Raw genomic sequence first — 26,793 nt, 5'->3', positions numbered from 1 at the left:
CAAAGACATGGCCTCCCTCCTACACTCCACATCTTACTTATGTGAATAAGAAAACTGGTACTTGAACTGACAATGAAAAGATGCTGAAAACAAAACAAGAAGCAAAGTCTGGCTCACAGGAATGTATAAAATGTATAATAGACAATTTTGTGCTTAATAGGATAAATGATAACAGTAGATAAAGTGCTTAAATTGTATCTATTATTACCTTCCATAAGAAGTGAAAATCATAGGAAGAATGCTACCAAGACAACTGAAATGTTTACGGATCTTTCCCTAAACGTGTTTCTTAAGGAAAGTGCTTAAAAGTGCTCCTGCTGATAATTACCGAAGGTTTTTTTTGGTAACCTTTAAAGAACTATCTTATCTGCCTGTTAAAACTGGCAAGTGATCAGGATTTACCGAATCCCTGCAGTTTTCAGTGTAGATTATGTAGAAGAATATAAAAAAAAATGAGAATACAGAATAAACATTCATGCAAAAGAATTACATGGAAGAAGGAAGAAAAAATACTTTAAAATAAAGTTTCCACATCTTAAATGTGGAAATAATTGTGACCTATTAAATACTAATATCTAAGACGATATTGTAACTGAGAGTCCTGAAAGGGGTTTGACTTGTCTTTGGGCAGAAGTAGAAAAACCCAGAGTGACATCCGGTCACACCATTGTTTTAGTTTTTGTGATACTATTAGAACAAATTTCATCCCAATCTCTCCAGTGTTTTACCTACTAAAAAGGGTTAGCAGGAAGGTGTTACAAACACACAGATATTAAGTAGGGATTTTTTTAAAGCTTTATACAGATTAAGAACAATAATCAGTCTAATTATTACCAAGAAAAGAAGAAATCACTCCATGACAATGCAAAACCAATGGCTTCAGCTCTACCTAGGGACTTACTAACCATTTTTCTGAACAGATTCCATTTGGCCATCTCTTTGCCCAGATGACTAATGAAACACTTGACTGTATAGTGTCACCTTTAACTGAAACTAGATCTTCTACATTCATGGGTTGAGTCCATTATTGAGCCTAATGGGATTAACAACAACTTTCTTGGTAAAAAAAACAACATTCACAGAAAAGTTTTGCACATTGTAAAAGATAATAGTCTTCTATCAGAAACGTTATATAAGTAAAGACATATAAAGGTATGGTAGGCAAAATATTTATTCAATAATAACATTAATAGAATATTTTTAAAGGTGGTAAGATAACTTGATATTATCAAATTGAATTTTATTTTTAAAAGCTCATATAAACTGTAATCTTGGTGATTTTACATGAGTCAATTAACACCAATATGTCATAGTCATCCAGTAGAAAAGTTAAATATATCAGAAATATATGTCAAATAAATTTTGTGTCACTTATCACAACATTAATCCCAATTCACATATGTTCACTCAATCTACAGCTGCTACTGCATGGGTCTATGCTCATAACTTTTTTAATTAAAAATATTTTTACTTTGGGATCACAAACAGCGGCGGTTAGAACTTACTCCTGGCTCTGCACTCAGGGATCACCTCTGGTGGGCTCAGGGGACCAGGAATTGAACCCTACTCAGCCCAGTGTAAGGCAAATGCCCTACACACTGTACTATCCCTCCAGCCAAATGCTCATGATTTTAAAATTGAAAAAGTTCATTTTAAGGCATATAAATTAAGAAGTTATTATTATTATTATTGTTGTTGTTTAACAAAACAGATGCCAGCTGAAAATATGGTGGTGCTAACCAAAGGTCATAGCTTGTCTTGAACAATATACTCTTCCCATTCACATTGGCCTACTTATCTGTATTTTTTGTCCTGCACTCATGATTACAAAGAGCTGAAAGGGAAAAATCAATGAAAACAGGGCCCTGTGATATTTTATAATTTAATATTTACATGATCATATCCAACACACTAACTGAAGTCATAAAGGAACATCATTAGTTAACATGCATTTAAATATAATAAAAACAGATGTAACTGGCAAGTGAAACCCTGAGAGGAGGTATTCATGGAATCTACTGAGTCTCAGACTTCAGTTCATTTGGGAAACTAGATAAGATAAAGAAAATAGAATTATAACTACATTATTTTACATTGTACCAATTAGTATGACTTTTAGTTAAAACTGGGGAATGCATAGTAAAGTGAACTCCAATAGTTACTTTTTTCAAAGCACAAAACTAGATATCCATAGATAGAACAATTGCGGGTGAGTTCCTTATTTTGCTAACAAGAAGGGCCAAGGGTTTTGCCTGTCCACTTTAAGAATATAAATAAGTTCCTTCGTGCTAGTCCTCCACAGGATCCTAAGATGGCTTCTGCTCTTCCAGGTATGAAAACAATCCAGATGAAATCAATCAAAGGGAAAAGTACTGCCTTCTATATGTAAAGTTTACTAATAAGAAAACCCTCCTGAAAGACTCAATCTCACTTCTCACTAGCCAAAATTGTGTCACACCTTCATGTCTACATAAGTTGCTAAAAATAATCATTGGAAATAGAACATCTGGGGCCGGAGAGATAGCACAGCGGTGTTTGCCTTGCAAGCAGCCGATCCAGGACCTAAGGTTGTTGGTTCGAATTCCAGCATTCTATATGGTCGCCCATGCCTGCCAGGAGCTATTTCTGAGCAGAAAACCAGGAGTAACCCCTGAGCATCGCCGGGTGTGGGCCAAAACCAAAAGAAATAGAACATCTGGTTTAGAGTTTTCAAGATTTACCTCTTCAACGTTAAGGAAAGTCCTAGTACCCCATAAAGCACATGTAATACCCAATACTGGAAAAAGACTAGTTCTACAAGCAAGAAACAAGGCTAATAAATGGCCCAGGTGTCTGTCACACCCACCTAATAAGAATAGAAGAGTTTAACTCTATTAACTACATATGGTTCAATGTACAGAGCAGACATGAACAGTTTAACTAGTGGATAAAATCAAATTAACCATTGTTGCTAGCACTATATCCTTTTTTGGAGTTCAGGAAAGACATACATCTCTCTTTAAAAGGCAGTAAGTAATTATAATTGAAGAACAAATCATTGCTAAATCCATATCATCTACATGGTTTCAGAATAGTTATTTCCTCTTTTACTGAAAAATCAAGGATTTCCTTTACTGGAAACTTCAGTTTCAATGAGATTCCAGTAACAGTTTTATATTGAAGATGTGCATTTTTAATAAGTTTGTATTGGTTAGTTGGGCTCAATTTATCTAATGAGCCATTAAAGTGGTCAATTGTTTATGCAAATTAGGGATTGTGACTGTATTAAAAGCCCATTCATTAGTTAATGAACATACTACCTGAATATATTCAGACATACATCATTTAATTTTTTATTTCATTCCAAATTCATCTTGCATTACATGTCCATCTCTCACATGGGAAAAATGAGGAAAGATACTTGTAAAATATGTTCAATTATTTTCTAAAATAGTTCATTTTAATTAGAAATGGTACTGGAGAAGCTGGAGAGATAGAATGGAGGTAAAGCGTTTGCCTTGCATGCAAAAGAAAGATGGTTCGAATCCTGGCATCCCATATGGTCTTTGAGCCTGCCAGGAGCAATTTCTGAGCATAGAGCCAGGAGTAACCCCTGAACGCTACCGGTTGTGACCCCAAAAAAAAAAAAAAAAAGAAAAAGAAAAAAATGGTACTGTAGTCATTTGCTATGTTTAAGCAATGTCAGGAGAAGCAATGTGCTACAACTTGTAGCAGGACAGCCCCTGAAGAGGTTGACTGATGGAGGGATGGAGAATGAGGCCCTTTTCTTCCAGCTCGGAGCACGTGTCTGCAACCCTGTCTAGCCCACGGTTCTGAGGTGAAACGGCGGGTAAACAGCTCGCAGTCAGGCTTGTGGAAATATTTGCTTTATTCGGATGGACAAAACTGAAGTCCAAAGACTCAGCTTCAGTTCCAGCCAGCAAAAAAGCCCCCGCCTTCCACAGACCCTTGCTCTTATAGTCCAGAGTCAGGTCCCACCCAATGGTGGGATCAGATACCAACCAATGGTGGAAGCAGAATCAGGTCCTACCCTAGGGTGGGGGCAGAATGCCAGGTCACACCCTAGGGTAGGGCACAGATTAGGGTGAGCAACATAGTAATCCCCCAAAATATTTACATACACAACACAACTACAAAGATATAAAATAAGAAATGAGGCATAAATTCTTTTTTGTTTGTTTTTTAAGCTTTCTCTATTCTTTTTTTATTAAATATATTTTTATTTAAGTAACATGATCATATTTGGGTTACAGTCATAACCAGAACACCCCCCTTCACCAGTGCAACATTACCCCCTGTCCCCTTCCCATGCCCTAACTGTATTCGAGACAGGCATTCTACTACAATAATTTGTTTTTAAGTTCAGTAAGTTGTATTTTTTTCCTTAAAGGATAAGAGTAAAAAATATATAGTAAAGGTGTGATAGTGGCAATCGCCAATGTTTGCATAGGTCCAGAAAAATGGAGAAAATGGAAAAAAAGTCCTTGACCTGATTACTAAAAGGCCTCACCCCAGAAATTTATTGGCATAAGACAGACTCTGGGTTCCAGGCATACAGTCTATCCAAAACCGCCCGCGCATTTTTGAAAAATAGTATTACTAGCAAACAAAACAGGGGGTCGAATATACATAGGGGAGGGGTTTCCCTCCTCCGCCTGCCCCCCAGGGCCCGAATTGCCAGGGCCGGCCATGAAGACCCTACTGGCGTGGGGGGGGGGGTCCCAGTCTCCTGGACCAAGTGTTCAGCCCAGGAGATCTGTGGCCCACTGTCCGACCAGCGACCCTAACACACCAGAAAAACAGAGGGACGGAGGCATAAATTCTAATAACATGTTTTAAATACCTACTATGCACTGCATTGTTTAGCTCATATTCTTATATTTAATCCTCAGGAAAAAAAAACTCCTGACATTGCTTAAACATAGCAAATGACTACAGTATGCAACAATTATCCCATTTTCAAGTGCCTTAATTGAAAAACAGAGAGGTTGCATAACATATATATAGAATCAGTCATGACAGGGGTAGGATTCAAACCCAGATTTTACAGCCAAAGCAGAGCCATGGTACCATAACATGTCTCCAGCCTGACATTATTACTCAATGCTTAACCTTTCTGGGTCCACAGATGCCTAGACGTTAAAATAAAGAGTTGAATAAAGATCTTTTTAAAAATTTCTACCAAGCCTGCTTATAATTTATGAAAGCCATAATTTAACAGATATCCTTCTCTGCCAAGTGATTTTTTTATATTAAGGTTACATGTATCACACAGCTGAGCATCCATGTCTGGTTACTTAGTTCCCAGTTCAACTGCAAAAAGACCTAGAAGAATATGTAACTTAAAAACTCACCATGGTATATACATCACAAGAAAAATGCACCTTCTGAATGAATAATATTTATTACCTGAATTCATGAACTGCTTCAGACACTGGTGTGAGACTTACATAAAAGGCAAGTCAGAGAATTGAATTTCCAATAATAAGGTCCCTGAATTAATTGAACATCTCCCAGGGCATGCTTCAACATATCACACAGAGGACAGTAAAATTTTATCCCCCTTCAGAATAAAAAGATCCTCCTATGCCTGGACTTCCTGAAGAAATTAGAATTAAATTACTTTCAACCATCTCACAAAAAGTAATTATGATATTTATAAAATTTCTCTAAATATCCTCTTTGGGATATCTATACACAGAGACACAAAATAAAGCCATATATTCGCAGAAGAATTACTATGAACTTTTTCTCTCCAAATCCTGGTCAGCTACCCACTTAGAATGGCCTACCATTCCACTTTTGAAGGGCAAATTTAGAATCTGAATGGTGAAAGTTTCAAATATTAACAATATTAGCAGGATTAAATAATAGAGTATCGTCTTGAAGTCTGAAGCAGCTTGGACTTGCTGTACTTTTTCACTGTGTGTAAAGAGGGACATCAAGTGGTATAAGTTCTGGAAGTCTTTGTCTCATCAAGCTATTTTCTCAGCCAACTCTGGATTCTATGTGATCTCTGGTGGGATAGCTAGAGACAGAGGGTACAAAGGGAAGGAAATTTCCAACCACTCATCTTCAATAAGCCACTTGAATTATTCCCTCAAATTTTCTAAGAATCCGTTTTCTTTGGATTAGGCACTTTTTTCTTTTGGGTGCACGGTAATATCTCAGTTATTTACAACAGATGAGAGGCATTGTGAATATAAAGATAATACATTTATTTTATTACATATACTTGTGTATGTTAAGGATATGGAGGCTTTCATAATATTTCTCTTCAGTATTCCTTTCCCTGCCTACTTTTCCCCCCTTCCAGGTGGGGAGCACTGTTCAGATCCTAATAAACAGGTGATTAGCTGGGAAATCAGGGTCTTTTGGAGCAGTCACCTGGCGGGCTCTCGTTTTTGTGGAGCTACTTGCAGGCTGACAAAGTATTCTGCGTCCGATCTTCTCACCTTTTTTTACCTACCTGTCTGTGTGGATTATTTGCTGCTGATAGATATTACCAGGATCGCTTCCCTGCCCTGGGGAACAGGGGAATGGGAATCGCTTTTCTGCTCTGGGAGCTCTTTGGGAACCAGGCTTCAACCAATCTTTGAGAAAGAGTAATTCTTCAGTGTGTATGAGGGTAGATTGTTATAAACTTTAATTGCTCACCTAATTGCATGCTATATTAAATTATAACATTAATTTATTATTCCTGTACCCATAAAAAATCTCAAAGCATAGTGGATGCTAAGGTTAAGTTTTGAAAAATAAAATTACTTTGATATGCAGTGGCTAATCTCCAATAACTTTTTTCAAATGATACTTAGAGTTTATTGACATATATGATCTGTAATATATTCCAGGCACTTCTCCCTCTCTCCTTATTTCTTTGCCCTATATTTGTGGAATGGAAAAATTAAGAAGAGTCTATGATATTTTCACACAGTGTAAAAAAAGGTTAGACAGCTGGATAGCTGTACAGAAAGCAACTAATGACAAGAACCATCTGCCTGGTGCTTAAAATTTCTCAAATCATAAAGGCATGAAGTTCCATTTAGGTTGTTTTTCACTTAGGTCTTTCAGGCCAATCAAATTATATGAACAAAGGGGAATATAACTATGTACTGCCTAAGTCATTGAATGTATAGTAAAATTAAGTAAAGACAATATGAATCTTAAGAAACAGAATCAAATAAACATAAACAGAAATAACGAAGTTTGTTTTCTGATAGTAAAACTTTCAGAATAGTAGAAAATGGAATGATCTGTGAAGTGACTAAAATTTCTGGGACTGGAGCTTAATAAGCACAGCGGTAGGGCGTTTGCCTTGCATGTGGCCAACTGGGTTTGACCTCTGGTATCCCATATGGTCCCCCAAGCCTGCTAGGAATAACTTCTGAGCACAGAGCCAGGAGTTACCCCTGAGTGCTTCCAGCTGTGGCCCCAAAACAAAAAACAAAACAAAACAAATTTCTGAGTAAGGACAGCCTTCCTCCCCCCCTCCTTTGACCTCTCTTCCGGAAGCCCCAGCAGGCACCCCTAGATCCCACAACCACCTCCATTTAAACTCAACACTACAGCTCAGAATATCCTGGAGTTCCTAAAACCAGCAAGCTGCATACATCTGACACCCCAGAAGGAGCACACCAAATTAAATGGGAAAGTAGCGTAGAAGCCACATAAGCTCAACAAATAAAAATAACAGAACACTGAACTAGCCCCAAATAGCTTAGTGACTTAAGACCTCATGTGAGTTATAAGAATTTTCAAAAAAAATTTTACTGAAATGTTTTTCCATAATTCTGTTACCATTTATTTGTAACAAGTAATATAAAATAAGTTATTTTGTGCTAGAAAAGGCGATTTGTGTAAGGTGAGTGAAAAACTGGGGACAAAGGTGGAGGAAATGATGGTATTGGTATTGAAACACTGAATGACAGACACAACTGTATTATAAACAACTTCTTAAACCACAGTATTTTAAAAAACTTAAAAAAAAAACTTTAGGGGCCAGAGAGATAGCATGGAGGTAGGGCATTGGCCTTGCATGCAGAAGGACGGTGATTTGAACCCCAGCAACCCATGTAGTCCCCTCTCCCCCGAGCCTGCCAGGAGTAATTTCTGAGTGTAGAGCCAGAAGTAACCCGAGTGCTGTCAGTTGTGACCTAACAAAAATAAACAAACAAACAAAAAAAACACTTTAGCATGAGTCATCTGAAGAGATTGTATAGTGACTAAGGTACTTGCTTGCTTGCATGCAGCCTGAGTTTGGTCCCAAATACCTGAGTCCTAGCAGAAGTTATTCCTGAATGCAGAGCCAGGGGTAAACTTTGAGTGCCAATGGGTGTGACCCCAAAACAAAAACAAACAAAAAAACTTGAGCAGGGGATCCCCAGAACCTCTGGCTTTTTTAAACTTCTGGCAAATTAACAGTTCTATGCTCTGTTTTTTTTTTATCTGTGATATGGTGGATATAATAACAATACCCACCTCAAAATTTTAGGTGAGAAATAATCAAATTGAAAACATTTATCAAAGTGCCTGGCACATAGCCAGCACACCATGCATGCTATTACTCTTGCTAACCCAGAAGTAAGACCATCCAACCGAGAGACGATATTTAAACAGGACATCCTGACCGGAATGAAATGAGTGTCTTTCATTTCACATATTGACATTTCTTATTTAAGTTCTGTCAAGATGTATTATTTGGAAATTTAATTCTAAAAGTATACACATTTGTCTTTGGAAAAAAATATACTGAAGAATAGAAGTTAAAGTCCTTTCCCCACCTCCAAAAAAATAAAAGTCTATTAATTTTTACCTTAAAAACAAAAACTATTAAGACCTCAGAGAGAGTTCAGAAGTCAGACCACATGCATTGCAAGTGCAAGGCCCCAAATTCATGTTCCCCTTTCCCAAGATCAAGCAATTACAGTTCTAGAGGTCCCCAGCTCTTCTGGGACTGAGTACTGAAGCTTCCAGCCTGGCTGATTAAGTTTTACTGAAAGTAGCCCCAGGACCACTAAGGACTACATGAGAGGCCCTAGATAAATAAATTAATAAATAATAGACAAATTACAAAATAATTTGTAAATGTTCTTGATTTCAGGTAAATGTTCTCATTTCTAATTCTGTGTAAACAAAAGTGGGTGCAATTATTTATAATTTTCATAACAGAAGTTGAGCCCTGTAATAAAAATTATTTTATTAAATATGTGTTCACTTAACCACATATTCTGGCTATCACAATGTCAGTATGTATAGATTTATGCTGTTGACATAATTTTTTTTGTTTTTTGGGTCACACCCAGCAGTGCTCAGGGGTTACTCCTGGCTCCATGTTCAGAAATCACTCCTGGCAGGCTCAGGGGACCATATGGGATGCCGGGATTCAAACCAATGACTTTCTGCATGTAAGGCAAACATCTTACTTCCATGCTATCTCTCTGGCCCCAAAATTGTTGACATAAATTTAGCCTAAAATAAAGAGGTCAGAGAGATAGTTCAAAAAGCAAGAGTATACACTTTGCATATACTCATCCCCCAAGACCATGATAGAAGTGGTTCCCATACATCAGTAATTATATCCTTATAAGTGACGAAAGACATAGGTGTTATTTATCATATTTAATTTTAAGTATGATATCAACACTATGATTATGTTACTGTTTATAAGTTCTTAACATTTAGAAATATATTGTGCTCGCTTCGGCAGCACATATAGTAAAATTGGAACGATACAGAGAAAATTAGCATGGCCCCTGCGCAAGGATGACACGTAAATTCGTGAAACATTTAGAAATATATTTTCACAGTTTTAGATAAAAGTTATACTATTCCGGGCCGGGTAGGTGGCGCTGGAGGTAAGGTGTCTGCCTTGCAAGCGCTAGCCAAGGAAGGACCGCGGTTCGATCCCCCGGCGTCCCATATGGTCCCCCCAAGCCAGGGGCGATTTCTGAGCACATAGCCAGGAGTAACCCCTGAGCGTCAAACGGGTGTGGCCCAAAAACCCAAAAAAAAAAAAAAAAAAGTTATACTATTCCTAGGATGCCTAGGGTTAGCTTTAAAATAATAAAAGAAGATAAAATAATAAATTTGTGGAAACAAAATAAGATTGGCCATAAGTTGATAACTAAATTGAATGGTAAGTATTTGGTGCTTAAATAATTGTCTCTTCTATACTTTTGAATTTTTGTATTGACATTAAAATATTAAGTTTTGGAGGGAACCCCGGCGTCCATGGTGAGTGCACTGTTTTAGGGCGCTCACACGTGGACGACCCGCGGCCGCCAGCCACCCTGCGCGCGACCCCCCCCTCATAGACTGCAGAGGCCAGCCGCGCCAACGAGGAATAGGGAACCCCGGCGTCCATGGTGAGTGCACTGTTTTAGGGCGCTCACACGTGGACGACCCGCAGCCGCCAGCCACCCTGCGCGCGACCCCCCCCCCCCATAGACTGCAGAGGCCAGCTTGTTGGCACAGAGACCACACCACCCGTTGCCTCAACTTCCAGGCCCCAGAGTTCATCCCACCTGACCCGAGCGTGGACAGGGGGGGACATTCCCTAGTACCTAGTGGGCCGGAGTCACCTGCCCAGCTGGGACAGGTGGGACGAATAGACTAGGTGAGCTTGGGCCTGCCCCCTGGACCTTTAGGTAACCTAGAGCAACCTAGCCCCGAGCCCCAGAGTGGACCTGAGACCCCCCCTAGGGCTGAGAGCAGCTACCGGGAGGGCTTGACTGGGGGAATTTCTTCCGGGGTAACTCGGAGGAGCAGAGCTTCATTGACCCCCAGAAAAGGGAGGGAACAGAGAGTCAGGCTCAACAGCGCCCGCAACCAGTGTGGCCAGAAGCGGAACTACACCTGCTGACAGGAATAAAGAGGAAGACTGACTTCCAACTAGTAGAGGAGAGGAGAAAAAGGAGAGGAGAAACAGTGCCCCCCACCACTGTGGTCAGGAAAGGGCCAGTACTAGCTGCCAACAAAAGAGGAAAACAACTAACCAGGCCACATAAAGAGTACAGGAGGATCAAAACCTCAGCGAGTTCACCCAAAAGTCCCTCTAGAACCACCCTCAGGGAGGGAACCAACTCCCACACCACAGGGGATCAAAACAGGTGAAAATTAGAAGCACAGCACTCTAAAACACACCATTAAATACAAAGAAATATGCGTAAATCAAGGAAATCACTAATATCTGGAGATATGGTGACAAACTCTTGCAAGCTTCCAAGTCCACCAAAATACACAGATACACGCGATGAAGACCTAAAAGCAGCCATGAGGAAGGAAATGCAAGAATTAATAAAAGGAATTAGAGAAACCCTAGCTATCGAGTATAAGAAATCTATGGATGAACAAATCAGCCAAATTAAAGAAGAAATGTTAAAGAACATGAGAGATTCCATACAAAAAGAAATGAAGGAATTAACAGACAAAGTAACAAGCCTTACAAGCAGAAACACAGAATTGGAGAAACACATTGAAGAACTCGAAGGAAAACTGCAAACAAAAAATGATCAAGAAACCAACAAAGAAATAAAAGGCAAAGCACTGGAAGGAAAGGTCCAGTATCTAATGAAAAAGGACAAAAGAAACAACCTAAGAATTGTGGGTATACCAGAAGGGGAGGAAGTAGGGAAAGGGGAAGAACAAGTAGTCAGAGAGATAATAGCGGAGAACTTCCCCACCCTCTGGAAGGATACTGCAATGCCAATACAGGAAATAAAAAGAGTTCCCAATAAGATAGACCCCAATAAACAAACACCAAGACACATGGTAATCCAATTGGCAAAAAACAAAGAGAAAGAAGAACTCCTTAAAGCAATAAGGAAGAAAAGAAACCTCAAGTACCAAGGTAGGGACATAAGAATCAAACCAGATCTCCCATTTGAAATAATTCAAGCAAGAAGACAATGGAATGACATATTTAAACGACTGAATGAAAGAAATTTCCAACCTAGGGTCCAATACCCAGCAAAACTTACATTCATATGGGAGGATAGACTAAAAACATTCTCAAACAAGAACGAATTTGAACTATTTGTGCAAACAAAACCGATCCTAAACGACTTACTCAAAGACGAATTACACAATCCAAACCCCGGATTGTAACAAAAACCACCCTACACAACACAACTACACAACAATCCTCTCTCTCAATAATCTCCCTAAATGTTAACGGACTAAACTCTCCAATTAAAAGACACATAGTAGAGAACTGGATTAGGAAAAATAAACCGGACTTCTGCTGTCTGCAAGAAACACACCTACAGATGCAGGATAAGCACAGGCTTAGAATAAAAGGATGGAAAGTGATTATTCAGGCCAATGGAAAACAAAAAAGAGCAGGGACAGCAATTCTTATATCAGACCAAATTGCATTCAACCTCAAGAAAGTGATCAGAGACAAAGAGGGTCACTACTTACTGATCAGGGGAACATTAGATCAAGAAACACTAACCCTGGTCAATATCTATGCACCTAATGTAGAGCCAGCAAAATATGTGAGGCAACTACTGGCAAACCTGGAGAAACACATGAAGGGAAATGTGATAATAGCAGGGGACCTCAATACTCCACTATCACCACTGGACAGATCCACCAAACAGAAAAATAGCAAAGAAATAAGAGCTCTGAATGAAAAATTAGAAGATTTAGGGCTAATAGACTTATATAGAGCCCTCCACCCCCAGAAAGCAGAATACACATTCTTCTCAAGCCCACATGGAACCTTCTCCAGAATAGACCATATATTAGGATACAAAGCCAACCTATATAAGACCACAAAGGTAAGGATCATTAGAAGTACCCTCTCAGATCACTATGCCACAGAGCTCAAAATTGAGGTCAAGAAGAAGCAATGGAGAAAAACTAATACCTGGAGATTAAACAACATGCTGCTCAACAACAGCTGGATCAAAGAACAACTCAAGGAAGAAATAAAAAGATTCCTTGAGACAAATGACAATGAAGAGACAACATGTCAAAATTTATGGGACACAGCAAAAGCAGTAATTAGGGGGAAACTCATAGCAATTCAGGCCTATGTCAAGAATCAGGAAAATAACAAAACCAACAGTTTAAAAGATCACCTCAAAGAATTGGAACATCAGCAACAGAGAAGTCCAACCACATCCAGAAGGCAAGAAATAATAAAAACCAGAGCAGAAATAAACAACATAGAAACCAAGAAAACAATACAAAAAATCAATGAGACCAGGAGTTGGTTTTTCGAAAAAATAAACAAGATAGACAAACCACTGGCAAAACTCACCAAAAAAAAGAGAGAAAACACCCAAATCAATAGGATCACAAATGAAAGGGGAGAGATTACAACAGAACCCCAAGAAATACAACATATCATGAGATCATATTATGAACAACTATACTCAACTAGGCTAGAGAACCCAGTAGAAATCAATAGATTCTTGGAAAAACACCCTCTTCCAAGACTGGAAAAGGAAGATCTAGAAATCCTAAACAGACCAATCACCTCAGAGGAAATTGAAGATGTAATTAAAAAACTCCCTAAGAACAAAAGCCCAGGCCCAGATGGATTTACAGGTGAATTCTATCAAACATTTCAAGAAGAGTTACTACCACTTTTCCATAGGCTCTTCCAAACCATAGAAAAAACAGGAATCCTCCCCAACTCCTTTTATGAGGCTAATATCACACTCATTCCCAAAGAAGGCAAAGACACTACCAAAAAAGAAAACTACAGACCAATCTCACTAATGAACATAGATGCAAAGATACTCAATAAAATATTAGCAAACCGAATCCAGCACTTCATCAAAAAGATCATACATCACGATCAAGTGGGATTCATCCCAGGAATGCAAGGTTGGTTCAACATACGCAAATCAATCAACATTATACACCACATCAACAACATGAAAGACAAAAACCACATGATCATATCAATCGATGCAGAGAAGGCATTTGACAAAATCCAACATCCTTTCATGTTAAAGACACTCAGCAAAATAGGGTTAGAAGGAACCTTCCTCAAGATAGTTACAGCTATCTATGAAAAGCCTACAGCCAACATTATACTCAATGGTGAGAAACTAGAAGCATTCCCACTAAGATCAGGAACTAGGCAAGGCTGTCCACTCTCTCCACTCTTATTCAATATAACCTTAGAAGTCCTAGCAATAGCAATCCGACAAGAGAAGGAAATCAAAGGAATTCAAATTGGGAAAGAGGAACACAAGCTATCTCTCTTTGCCGACGATATGATGATATACATCGAAAAACCTAAAGAGTCCACAGTAAAACTCCTAGAAACAATTAACCAATACAGCAAAGTGGCTGGTTACAAAGTCAATACACAAAAGACAGTAGCGTTTCTATATACAAACAATGAAGTTGAGGAGAGAGAGATTAAAAATACAATTCCATTTAAGATAGTATCAAAAAATATCAAGTATCTAGGAATCAACCTTACAAGAGATGTGAAAGACCTATACCAGGGAAACATCAAAACACTCCAGAAAGAAATTGAAGATGATCTAAAGAAATGGAAGAACATCCCATGCTCATGGATAGGTAGAATTAACATAATCAAAATGACTATCCTACCCAAACTCCTATATAGATTTAATGCAATCCCTATCCAAATCCAGACACAATTCTTTAAAGAATTAGAACAAGCATTCACAAAATTCATCTGGAACCACAAAAGACCCAGGATAGCCAAACAAATACTGAAAAACAAGAAGCTGGGAGGCATCTCCTTACCTAACTTGAAACTATACTATAAAGCCATAGTAATCAAAACAGCATGGTACTGGAACAGAGACAGGACATCAGACCAGTGGGTCAGAACAGAATTCCCAGACATAAACCCCCAGGTATATAGCCAACTAATATTTGATAAAAGAGGCAAGAATCTGAAATGGAACAAAGAAAGCCTATTCAACAAATGGTGTTGGTACAACTGGAAAACCACATGTACGAAAGTGAAAATCAACCCATACCTTACTCCTTATACAAAAATCAACTCAAAGTGGATCAAAGACCTTGAAATCAGACCCGAATCCATAAAGTTTATTGAGAATAAAATAGGCAGAACACTCAAAGACCTATATATCAAAAAGGTCTTTGAGAATGGAGCACCAATGGCAAGAACGTTAGCATCAAATATAAACAAATGGGACTACATCAAACTAAAAAGCTTCTGCATGGCAAAAGAAACCCTGCTTAACGCAAGAAGACAGCTAACAGAATGGGAAAAAATCTTTTCACTCGACATATCAGATAAAGGGCTGATATCTAGAACATACAAAGCACTCAGAAAGCTGAGCCCCCCAAAAGCAAACAAAGCTATAAAAAAATGGGGAGATGAAATGAATAGACACTTCTCTGAGGAAGACAGAAGGATGGCCAACAAACACATGAAAACATGCTCACCTTCACTCATCATCAGGGAGATCCAAATCAAGACAACAATGAGATACCACCTTACACCAGTGAGGATGGCCCACATCAAAAATAATGGAAACAACCTTTGTTGGCGGGGATGCGGTATGAAAGGAACTCTCATCCACTGCTGGTGGGAATGTCCCCTAGTCCAACACCTATGGAGGAAAGTCTGGAGAGTGCTCAAAGAACTCAGAATTGAGCTGCCATTTGACCCAGCAATTGCCCTCCTAGGCATATACCCACAAGATGGAAGGACATTCATTCCAAAATACATATGCACCCCACTATTTATCGCAGCACTCAGTATAATAGCCAAATCTTGGAACCAACCTAGGTGTCCAACAACGGATGAATGGATCATTAAGATGTGGTACATATACACAATGGAATATTACATGGCAGTTAGAAATGATACAATCACAGACTTTGCAGCAACGTGGATGGACCTAGATCATGTTATGTTAAACGAAGTAAGCCAGAAGACAAAAGATAAACACAGAATGGTAGCACTATTCTGAAACACCTAGAACATATATTTTATACACAACTAATACCTAACAATCATATAACAGGGTTTAACAGGGTAGAAACTCCGATCACTGTAATAGTCAACATATACATGGGAGCAGTGTCCAAAATACATGAAAAAGGAACAATGCAAACTCTTGACTGCACATTATACCACAAAGAAAACAGCAACAACAGAAACAGCAACATGGAGAGAACAGGTATGTAACCAGACTCCTACAACAAAGGCCCACAATAATCCCTTAGAGATCGTAAACAGGAACACAAGTATAGAACACCGCGGGAAATCACGTAATGCAATGGCAACATACCATAACACTACGTTTTAATCCCTTTACCTTACTATATTTTAAAAATAACCTCTCAGCTTTTCTTTCCACAGGCGCCCTTAGATACAAAGGGCGGACAAACTAAGATGGCAACTCGGGATACCACACGAGATACCATACCTTGCTTGCACTATGAGACGGCCACGAGAAAACTCTTTAACATTCACTTTATCTCTAGGTTAAACCTTCTTTTAGGAATCGAAGCACGTGACCAGTCAGACCACCAAAGCAGTACCTGCGATGTACAGACCTAAACTACAGGCTCTAGTCATCGAACACATTCAACCAAACCAGCATTCCCTTGCTATTCTCTCCTTTCTTCTCTCTATTTTTTTTCTCTTTTCTTTTTCTCTTCTACTCTTCTCTTTACTTTTTTCCCTTTCTCTTCTCCCTTTCTACGGTATTTTCTCTTTTCTCTTCCTTCATACCCCTCCCATATATCTTCCCCTTTCTCCCCCCCGGAAATCCAACTATCCCTTCACCCCTCAATCCCATCCAGATCTCCCACCATATTAAAACTCTCCACCCTCAGTCCTTAATCTTTTAGGCATCAAGATCGACCTCCTACCCAATGAACCAGTACCCAGCACCCAGGCGAGGGGACACCCAACCGAACCCACACATCATCTCCTGCAAGAAAAGACAGCCAACTCCCCTGTGGACACATGCTGCGAGACCCTCCCTACCAACTCCCCCTAACATGGACTGTTTCTTGAAACCGGACTTAGGTCCAATAGTATCCCCAATGCAAGAACTCTTCCAAGACCTCCCAGCTGCAAATATTTACCAATCTGAAGGGGGGCAGGGGGTGTGATTGGAAGATGCCTGGGAACCCACACACCACAAGAAAAATCCAAAAGACAATGGGAAAACTGTACTTCCAACATAGGCATAAGACCTGTAATACACCAACTCTTTACCTGTTCTCTCCCAAATGCAAAGTAGTCTTTTGCACCACATTGGTCCTTTAAAAACTTCGCTAACTCATTTTAATTTTTTTATATTTTTTTAATTAACTTATTTATTTAAATGTTTGCCTTACATATACATTTGTGGGCACATACACTTTTATTTCCTTTTTTTTTTTTTTAATCGTCTTTGGGTATGTGACCTATCTCTGTTACTCACTCTGTCCACCCCAAATACTCCGACATATAATGGAGCACCACTTCCCCCTGCAAAGGCACACTAAATAAAGGGGAAATCTTACATAGTAAAAAAAAAAAAAAAAAGAGCTCTTATCTACTAGAGATAGGAACTCATAGTTGTTTACAATACAGGGTTATCTCCTACCTTGAAAATATGTCATGTGGAATCAACTTAGACCTCAGGTGATTAGATACCATTCAACCAGCCTTGAACCCTGGATCCCAGACATAGAAACGGCACAGCTCCTCACAACAGCTGTAAGAAACAATCTCCATCTGGGACAGCCTTATTACTGCAGGGTCAACAACAAGGGCCAGCTCTAACATGATATCTCGACAATGAGGAAAATGTGAACAACTTGACCTTAGAGCAGTTTAGCCTACCTCACCAGCGAACGACAAGACAAAACCAGAAGACGTGGCACCCTTTGGTAGGTCCAAAAGCCAAGATCGTGATTTACAGATGACTGGATACTAGAACCACGACCAGACTGTATACATCTTGGGACCAATAAAAAAGCCCTAGTCTAGGGTTTGAACTAAGACCTGCACAATAAGCATGATCCCCAGTCCCAAAGGTCCGGCAGAGACAATTGTAACGGAAAGGGGCTTCTGGAAGAACAAAGAAAGACGCTATCCTAGATGCCTTCCTAGGTTCAGCGCAAAGACCAAGATCACCAACCACAGAAGATGGATTAAAATGGCACTGAGGTAACAGAACCTCCAGATTCACAAAGACTGACTTCACCATAAGTCCCACCTCAGGATATGTACAGATACTGGGACTGCTAAACACAGAGCTCTGACGGTATCACACTGGACAGAGCAGAAGCTTTCCACACACCAAAAAAAAAAAAAAAAAAAAAAAACCACAACCTGGAGAGTAATGATCCTGAGCAAAGACTAGAGCTGATTCCATGACAGTATACTCCAAGGACGGAGAAACCCCATATCTTATAGGGCAAGTGAATTCCTTTTCGAATGACCCCAATATTTACTGTGCCAGGGCAGGAGGGAAAAAAAAAATACAAAAAACACAAAACCGGGGCCGGGAAGGTGGCGCTAGAGGTAAGGTGTCTGCCTTACAAGCGCTAGCCAAGGAACGGACCGCGGTTCGATCCCCCGGCATCCCATATGGTCCCCCCAAGCCAGGGGCGATTTCTGAGCACATAGCCAGGAGTAACCCCTGAGCATCAAACGGGTGTGGCCCAAAAACCAAAAAAAAAAAAAAAAAACACAAAACCTTGGTTATGTATATATATATATATATATATATATATATATATATATCTTACCTTCATTTATTATTGTTATTATTATTTTTATTTACCTAGCTATTTTGGTCGATTCCTCAGTTTGGATGTGATTATTGAAATTGTTGGCCCCAATTATTCTTTTTTTTTTTTTCTTTCTTTTCTTTCTCTTCCTTTCTTTTCTTTCGTTATGTGCTACGCCATGTTTCTTATTTCAAGACCACGGCGTGTTTTTTGTTTGTTTGTGTTTGTTTTTAGCTTGTTTTGGTTTATTTTTTATCTGTTTTTTTGTGGTGCTTATCGTTATAGCTGGAGTCCTCACTGGATATTTGACACTTCTTTTGGTACTGGTGGAGTGTTTCAACTTCTTTTTCTCCTTCATTTCCCAAATCGATGATGAGAACCTCTAGAAGGATTCTGCCCATTTTCGGGGTATTAAACTCTTACCCCGGTTTATTTATTTTCTCTTTTTCAGGCAAAACCACGCAACTTGAACTAGCTACCCCTGCCCCTACTTAGAGGGGAAAATAAGGGAGGCATCAAGACCAAACTGATGCAAGACTACTAAGTAGTTGGTTAGAGACAGGGGGGACCACATATTCTAGCCGCCCTGGGGGTGAGGGAAGAGGAAATGGGAGGTAAGACAGAAACGGGGGAGTAGGGAGGACAATTTGGGGATGGGAATCCCCCCTGATTTTATGTAAATATGTACCTAAAATATTATTGTCAACAATATGTAAGCCACTATGATCAAAATAAAAATTATATTAAAAAAAAAAAAAGAAATAATACACTTTTAAGAATGACAGTAAGATTAAAATATTGTCAAAATGTATAACATAAAAAGTCACACATTTTAGTGTTATGGTTTCTTATAGTTATTGTCATGTTATGGCGTAATAGTGAATCCTTTATTGAATAAAATAACTTTTATCCTGAGTTTCAAAAAAAAAAATATTAAGTTTTGGGGCAGCGCGATAATGTAGGGTGTTTGCCTTGCAGGAGGCTGACCCAGGATGGATCTGGGTTCAATCTCCGTAATCCCATATGGTTCCCTAAGCCAGAAGCGATTTCTGAGAGCTAGCCAGGAATAACCCCTGAGCATCACTGGGTGTGACCCCCAAAAAAAAGCAAATGTTAAGTATTTTTCTTTCAAAATAATTATCTACTAAATGCAAAACACCTATACCTTTAAAATATAGCAATTAATTCCTGAGTAGATATTTTAATCAACAAAATTAATCATTCTTAACAATTATTCCCTAAGCAACACAAAAAATCAACTATACACTTCCTTATAGTTTAAACCTTGCTATAAAAATACAAATACAGGAGCCAAAATGATAATACAGTGGATAGAGCATTTGACTTGCATGTGGCCAACCTGGTTTCAATCCTTAGCATCCTAAATGGTCCCCCAAGCCCACCAGGAGTAATTCCTGACTGAGTACCACTGAATGTAGCACAAAAACAAAACAAAATAAAAAATCCATATACAATAATCAGTACAAAGAAGCCATACTGATTAATACTATAAGAGCATATAAAAGATGTAAATTATAAAAACTGTAATTGGTGCATTTTAGTGTTAGAGAATTTTTTTAATATATTGGAATTGCTGCAACTGGGTGAAAAAGAGTAAACTTCTCTTGAATTTTTACACAGTCAAGAAATCAAGAAGAAAATGTGTGGCCTATTTGCCCAAATAATAATCTAGCACAATCTAGAATGTAACCACAAAAAAACTGCCATGCTAAAGTCAGGCACGGCCTTTGCTATATCACTGAGACAGAATGATTTTTGTCTTTTTTTTTTTTTTTTTGAATTTTGGGCCACACCTGGCGGTGCTCAGGGGTTACTCCTGGCTGTCTGCTCAGAAATAGCTCCTGGCAGGCACGGGGGACCATATGGGACACCGGGATTCGAACCAACCACCTTTGGTCCTGGATCGGCTGCTTGCAAGGCAAACACCACTGTGCTATCTCTCCGGGCCCGATTTTTAAGTCTTTAGTTTGGCCTTATGCATAGTATACAATAACCCTAAGAAGAGAGTCAAGTGCTTACTTGACTTGTAAAAAGTTTTACAAGGAACAAAGTGGAAACTATTACATACACAGCTATTCCTGTCTCATATGCATTTGAAAATTACACATAGCTACTCCTGATTCTCAACAAAGTCTAACCTCATTGAAGAGGAACATCCATGTGGATTGGAGTCAGAAAGAAGAACAGTATCCTAGAAGGATAGCAAAAGTGAGGTTTTCTTTTCTTCTTTTTTTCTTCTTTTTTTGGTTTTTGGGCCACACCGGGCTGCGCTCAGGTGTTATTCCTGGCTATTTGCTCAAAAATAGCTCTTGGCAGGCACAGGAGACCATGTGGGATGAAAGGATTCGAACCAGCATGGGTCCTGGGTCGGCGCTTGCAAGACAAACGCCCTACGGCTGTGCTATCTCTCTGGCCCTTAAAAGTGAAGTTTTCTTATTAGAAAACGAGTTATCAGAATTTAGGCCTGGCAAAAAAAAAATCTGGCAAAATCTGGCAAAAACACAATCTGGCAAAACAAAGGAGTGCCTTCTTGATGCACCAAGAGAAGTTGGATGCTTTCACCCCAGTTATTGCAAGCATTCATAAAACATCAAGTATAGGGCCCGGAGAGATAGCACAGTGGTGTTTGCCTTGCAAGCAGCCGATCCAGGACCAAAGGTGGTTGGTTCGATCCCGGTGTCCCATATGGTCCCCCGTGCCTGCCAGGAGCTATTTCTGAGCAGACAGCCAGGAGTAACCCCTGAGCACCGCCGGGTGTGGCCCAAAAACAAAACAAAACAAAAAAATCAAGTATGAACTAGAAGCAGTGAGAACTCTGATGGCTGGACAAACTCTGAATTAACCATTGAGAACCAATGACCAGATCAGTCCCAATCTATGACCAGTCAACTGTTCATTGACCAGAAGGTTATTCATCTATATGTTGGCACTATTTAAGATGCTGAATCTTTGTATCGTGTTTAGAACAAAAGAACACCAAATACCTGTCAGCCAAAAAGATATTTTAGATTTGGGCTTAAATTAATTTAAAGAAAATAAATATGTGGAATTTTTTTACATGCCTGGTTTTGTGTTAACTCACCCAGAATATTCCATTTAAAAAGCAATCTAATAAACATGATAAAAGCAAATATAAATAAATAGTTGATAATAAAAGTGGCTTTAAAGCAACCTGCATCAGTGTTATAACAACCTTCCTTCACAGCTACACAGCTTTGTACATTTAGGTAAGTGTTTTCACATACGTTTTTCCATTATATCTTCACAGAGTTAAGAAGGCTTAGTGGCTTTCCTCTGTTGTAAGGAGATGGTAGGAGCAAATCGAGGCAAGGATTTTCTCCCAGCATCTGATTACTAGATATCCTATTGATTGGATGAATTCTCTTTTGCATCCTCTCATTCTTGCTTGTTAGGAACAAGAGGATGAAAAAATTATTCAACACTTCATTTAAAAAAGATTTGGACAAAGTAGCCATCTGCAAGATGAATTTCACAAAACATAATGCTAAGAATGAATTCACTTAATAAGGGATACAATTTAGACTGCCACCCAATGGTGGTAATAAGTCCTGGCCAAACCTCCTAAGAAAAGATAAAAACAAAAATATGCAAACAATGTAGGTACATTTGAGAAATAGAGATTATAACAACTTGCAATGCCATCCTACTTATGAAAAACAGCTGCATTTCTTCATCTTTGGGATGAGGGCACACCTGGCGGTACTTTAGAGCTTCTCCAGGAATGTAGTGTTTTTGGTGTAGTCTAGGAGGTCACTCCCTCCGAGTGATGCTCAGAGAACCCTGGGGTGATCACAGCTAGGGAACACAAAACACGTGCACCAGTCCATTAAGCCATGCCCATTCCCCCAAACAACTATGTACTTCTATTAAAAAAAAAAAAAAAAAAAAAAAACCAGCTCAGTTAAGTGTAGTCTACTTAAGGAGAATCCACCTAGTGCAAAATTTTGAAGCTATTATTTAGCCAAGATTACCTCCAAGTGTCCAATTAATGGTAAGACTTTTATTTTTAGTGTCTTCTCTGCAAAAATTACTACAAATAATAAATTAAAAAACATAGAATTGTCCTTGATAGAAAATGTTTTTTTTTAATTTTTCATAAATGTAAGACTCATTCTTAAGAGTAGTAGAGAGGTATAAAAAGATAAGAGACTTCAGCCAATAAGATAGTTCAGCAGGTAATGCACTTGCCTTGCACAGGGCATCCCAAATGGAGTGGTGACCCTCAAAGAGTGATCCAAGAGCACAGAGCCCCTCAGTATCGGGTGTGGCTCAAAAACAAAATAAAACCAAAAGACAAACTTGACTCGAGTCCCAGCATTTTCCTTCCAATTGCTGGCTTTGACTTCTATAACCTGTTCTCTCCTTTTCTATGAGTAAAAACTGCCCATTAGTAACTAGAAAACTATTTGTTCTCCACCCCTGTAATTTAAGATGATTCTTGTTGGGGGAGACACATGTCCATTTTAGTTGTGATTTGCTTTCCAAAATCATAGTAGACTTTATAGCTACTTTCTCTTTCTGAAAACCTCCTCAATCCCTCACAGATGTCTTCCAGGTTTAGACATGGGTTCATTTGCATAAGTTGGTCATACTTTTTTTTCTTTTCATAGTCCCCATAGCAACTGGCTTCTTTAGAAAGTTCCTCAGATGTATCCCTTTTAACTGAACAGAACATTTTGAATAGAATTAGTACAGGAAAATAAGCTGGTTTCATTATCACATCCTTGGCCTTTCATTTATTTTTTCTTTCATAAAATGAAAATAAAATTAAATGTCAACTCAGCTAAGATAGAATTGGTAGGGTCTTCTGAGGCTTATAACTTATTAAAGGAAATGTATAACTTTAAAAGATGCTGTCTCGCCCATTTTAAAGAGCAGTTTTTCATTTATTCATAAGTATTTATTGAGTATATTAAGTACTACTTGAAGTTGTGAAAGATGCAGGTAGCTATAAATGTAAATATGCCCTTCCCGCATCTGAAGTCACGTTAGGTAACAATGAACAGTATTATTTTTAAACAATTAAACATTGCAACTATAAAGTGGCCTATTAGCACCGAGGAACGAGGAGGAAATCTTCATTTTTATTTTATGTAACAGGAAAATGAAATTTAAACTAAATCCTGAGAGATAGGCACAATTTTAAAGTTGAAAGAAACAAAAACATTATTCTAGGCATAGTTCCAGAAATAGAAGGCAGTATGAATATTTACATCGAGAGTAAATCTGGAATGTTTGGATAGTGAATAGTGCAGTTTAGTTACAGGAGATTAAATTGAGACATATAAGACAAGGCTGAAAATCTAAAGAATAAATCTCAGAGTCACATGGAAAAAGGTTAACTGTCAGCCTGGATTTTATCTTAAAGGTGATGGAACTAAGTAATTAAAATAAGAACATTAGGAGTAATATAAAATAATAGTAGATGACTTGAATAAAACTTCGTATCTTGCTTATTATCTTAACTTCCTCCATTATTTTTACTCCCCTTTAATTTTACAATATGTGATTGTGTAATTTTCTTGTTAAATTTTTACAAATAAGATCCACCAAATATTTTACACACACACACACAAACACACACACACACACATACACACACACACACACACAGCGTCTCACCCTACTCCCTTTCCCCTCAAGTAACCTTAGTTCTGTTGTCAATGTTCAGGTTTTTTAAATGAGTCTGTTCATTAATTTTATAGCCTTAATATTGTACACAAAGATGAACTTAGCTGATACTTGTCTTTTCCCTTTTTCTTTTGTATATAACCCACTAGAGCTCCTTTCATTTTGCTGTGAATGACAAAATTTACTCTGTTTATAGCTGAATAATAAGTATTCCATTGTATAAATGTAGCACATCTTTATCCAGTTATCCATCTGTAGGCACTTGGATTGAGCCCATATTTTTGCTATTGTAAAAAATGCAGCATTAAACATTGGGGTGAATAGAACTGGGATCGTTGGATCATCTGGCAGCTCTATCTTTAGCTTCTTGGGGAAACACAATACCATTTTCCAAATGATTGCATCCATTTACATTCCCACCAACAATGCAGGAAGGTTCCCTTTTCTTCACACCCTCTCCTATATTAGTGTCCCTTTTGAAAATAATCATTCTCACAGATGAGGAGGTTATTTCATTGTGCTTTTAATCTGCAACTCCCTGATAATGTGTGATAATGAGAATATTTTCATAAGCCTGTTGGCCATCTGTATGCCCTCTTTGGAGAAGTATTTTTGGATGGGATTATTTGCTTTATGTTGTTAAAATAAATACATTACCCAAATTAATGCTGGGCATTAATCCTTTATTGAATATATGATGTGAAAATATTTTCTCCCATTTAATGCACCAAATTTCATTCTATTTTCTTTGGCAAGTTTTCTGATTTAATGTAGACTCACTTGTTTTTCTTTTTTTGTGTGTGTGTGGTTTTTGGGTCACACCCGGCAGTGCTCGGGGGGTTTTCCTGGCTCCAGGCTCAGAAATTGCTCCTGGCAGGCACGGGGGACCATATGGGACCCCAGGATTTGAACCGATGACCTCCTACATGAAAGGCAAATGCCTTATCTCCATGCTATCTCTCTGGGGCCCACTTGTTTTTCTTTACTTTCATTTCCCTTGCTCTTGGAGTCAAGTCCCCCCAAAACATCTCTGGTACAGATGTTATGAAGTATTTCACCTGTTATTTTCTATGAAGTTTATTATTTGCCATCTTAAATCCATGTCTTTAATCCACTTTGAATTTATTTTTATAAATAGGGCTAGGGAGCTTGACTCTTTTGCATGTCACTTTCTCCACACCATCTGTTGAAGAGACTCTTTCCAATTTGTGCTCTTGGATTCTTTGCCAAAAATTGACAAATTTGTGGATTTCATTCTATACTTTCAGTTATAGTCTACTGACCTTTGTATCTATGTTTTCATTCCCATAGTTCTAATTCATACTATTTTGTATGATCATCTAAAGTTGGGTAACATGATGTCTACATACTGTTTTTCCTCCTTAGAACTATCCTACCTATTCAAGGTCTTTTATGGTTATAGGTAAGTTTTATTCTTTCTTTAAAATAAATTTCAAATTGTACTTCTAGTAAATGAATATCTTAACTATATCAAATTTCCCCATCCATGTGCAAAAGATATCTATATATATAATATATCTTAATGCTTTATGACCACACCTAGTGGTTTATAGTTTATACTTTATAGTGGATTTCAGGGATTACTCCTTAATGTGTGCTTAGGGGTCACTCTAGTGTTCAGGTGACCATATGTAGCAATCAAACCTAAATGGGCCACATGCAAGGCAAACACCTTACTCTGGTGTTTTTTGTTTTTATTGAATCCTCTAAGAGTAATTCAAAGTTGTTGATAGTTGAATTTTAATGTTCCAAACCCATCCTTTCACCAATACTCATTTCCCACCATCAATTTCTCCAGTTACTTTCCTTTGCCCCTCCACTCCTAGTCTACCTCTGTGGCAATTTTCTCTTTTAATCCTTTTTTTTTTTCTTTTAGGCACTGTGGTTTGTAATACTGTTACTGAAAGATTATCACTTTATTTCTTTTTAATTCAGTTCTTGTCCATAGTGATCATTTACAACTATTATTGTCATAAGGGCCCCTTTATCATAACTGCACTTCCCACCCATCGTTTCTATTGTCTTTGGGTATCAGTCTCATACTATGGGGTTGTTGTTTTGTTTTTTTAATATCCCCCAGATGAGTGAATGTTGTGTTGGATTTATTTTACTCAGCATGATACTCTTCATGTCTATCCATGTATAAGGAAATTCCATGACTGAATTTTTCCTAACAGCTGTGTAGTATTCCATTGTGTAGATGTAACATGGTTTTTTTTCTACTATACATTCATCTGTTCTCGGCACTTGAGTTGTTTCCAGATTCTGGCTATTGTGCTGCAATAAACATAGGAATGCAGATGGCTTTTCTGCATTGTTTTTGGGTCCCTGGAGCAGTAAAACTGGTCTTAGGAGTAGTTTTTCTGGGTCATATGAGAGCTCAAGTTCAAGCTT

The 26,793-nt window shown here is 38.4% G+C and overlaps 1 protein-coding gene and 1 non-coding gene across 2 annotated transcripts in view; both read left to right on the top strand.

Annotated features, from left to right (window-relative positions):
* GCSH (glycine cleavage system protein H) overlaps positions 1-26,793 on the top strand; it is a 729,662-nt gene that overhangs the window by 142,774 nt on the left and 560,095 nt on the right. The gene's annotated exons all lie outside the window — the stretch shown is intronic.
* LOC126029077 (U6 spliceosomal RNA) lies at positions 9,691-9,800 on the top strand. Its single transcript, XR_007502734.1, has one exon. It is a non-coding gene; the product is annotated as a U6 spliceosomal RNA (small nuclear RNA).

This window comes from Suncus etruscus, chromosome 14 (genome assembly GCF_024139225.1).
Source record: "Suncus etruscus isolate mSunEtr1 chromosome 14, mSunEtr1.pri.cur, whole genome shotgun sequence".
Lineage (NCBI taxonomy): Eukaryota > Metazoa > Chordata > Mammalia > Eulipotyphla > Soricidae > Suncus > Suncus etruscus.
Note: the sequence above shows the minus strand (reverse complement) of the source record. Positions and strands in the feature narration are given on the sequence as shown.